Here is a 1,787-nt window from a genome sequence, read left to right as displayed (position 1 = left end):
AAAAGTAAAGTTCACCTTAGTGATTATAAACACTAAACTGTTAGCGAAGATAAAGGCAAGGTATGAGACCAGTCTCAAACTGACCTGTGTGCAGCTTTGTGCTTTACAAAGTAAGGCCCTAGAAGTTATAATTAATTGATTTTTATCAAGCTCAAAGTACAAGTCTGCAAATCAACGGATACCATTCATATAGAGGTCGATAAAAATATTGCATTTGTGATCAGAAACTCGCTTTTTATTTGCTCGATAATCACACTGGAGTATAACATGGTCATTCATATGATGATGGTACTCTGAGCTTTCAGCCGAGTTACTCAAAAAAGTTATCCAGGCTCCAGTTCGACACAAATCGGCCTTGGCTCATTATGCTCCTTGCAGCAAGGGTCCATTGCAGATGACGAGTGAAATCGGGCTTGCCTCCTTTCAAAGATCGAGTGTGTTATATGATTTTTGGGGCAGTGTTTAAAACAATGCACGGATATCTTGACTTCTCTTCAACTATTCTGCTCAATAAGTGTTCTAGTGAATTGCTAACTTCATAGACAGATTGTGCCAAATGTGCTTTCTGGCAGTAAGAAATGTAGCAAAAAAATCATAGCTTTACTCTATCCAATGCTTCCCTGGGATTTGGAACATTTCTTCACGATATTATATTCATTGTATTTGAATAAAATACTTTGTACAGGCACTTCCTAAGGTTGCATATTAGCCGCATAAGTCAAGTAATTTCAAATGCATCAAGTAGCGAAGTTACTGTGGATAGTTGTTAGTATCATTTACAAGAACTGCATAATACGTACTAAAACGACTGGAGTTTTTTACTTTACTTTCTGGAAGGGTGTAGGCGTGAACAGTCCTAACAAAACGCAAATGAAACCTGGAATTGTGATTGTTTGCTTGGTGTTAAAAGAACACAGGAAATCCTACTTTTGCGGGGTACTGTTGCGCTTTTTCTTTGTTCCGATGTGAACGCTGTGTTGGATCTCTTACGCCGAAACTAGCCATGCCACGTCCTTCGGAATTCGAGGGATAAGTTACCAGTGTTACACGGCGGATGTAATACTTGTATTTTGTCTTTCACGTGGATATAAGTGCATTCGCGACAAATACGCGCATTTTAAATGCCTGCAAGATGCAGCGCTAGGGTGGGGGCTGGAATTGGGACATTTTCTTGTTGCAGGTTCAACTTGCCTCGATTGCAGTGAAATGCTCCTGTCCCCGTCTGGGAAGGGTGGCCACTATGCAGCAAGTGACAGACATTCCCATTTGGGAGGAGATGTCTATGTTAATGGTTCAGCGTTTGGATGCAAGTGCAGCCTGTTTTTGGAAAGAACTCTCCTGGTCCACTGAGGGCTGTTTGGGATCCCAGGGAACTGGGTGCAGAGTTTGTGGGCGTCTCTGCAGTCTGCCCTTGAAGCATTACTCCCATAGCCCTGGGAAGAGTCTCGCTGCAGCATGCCCTGGGGCAGTGAGGGCTCTCTCTCTACAGCCTGCCCTGAAAGCAGCACTGCTCCCCTCGCCCCGGGGTCATTGAGGGCTCTCCCTGCAGCCTGCCCTCGAAGCAGCATTGCTCTCTTAGACCAGGAGCAGTGAGGTCCAGGGGGCGCTCTCTCTGCAGACTGTCACGGGGAGCAGTGAGGAACAGGGGGCTCCCTCTGCAGCCTGTCCCGGACAGCAGTGAGGTACAGGGGGCTCTTTCTCTGCAGACTGTCACGGGGAGCAGTGAGGTACAGGGGGCTCTCTCTGCAGCCTGTCCCGGGCAGCAGTGAGGAACAGGGGGCTCTTTC

This window comes from Rhincodon typus, unplaced genomic scaffold, assembly GCF_021869965.1.
Source record: "Rhincodon typus isolate 14 unplaced genomic scaffold, sRhiTyp1.1 hic_rhity00001713, whole genome shotgun sequence".
NCBI classification, from domain to species: Eukaryota; Metazoa; Chordata; class Chondrichthyes; order Orectolobiformes; family Rhincodontidae; genus Rhincodon; species Rhincodon typus.
Note: the sequence above shows the minus strand (reverse complement) of the source record.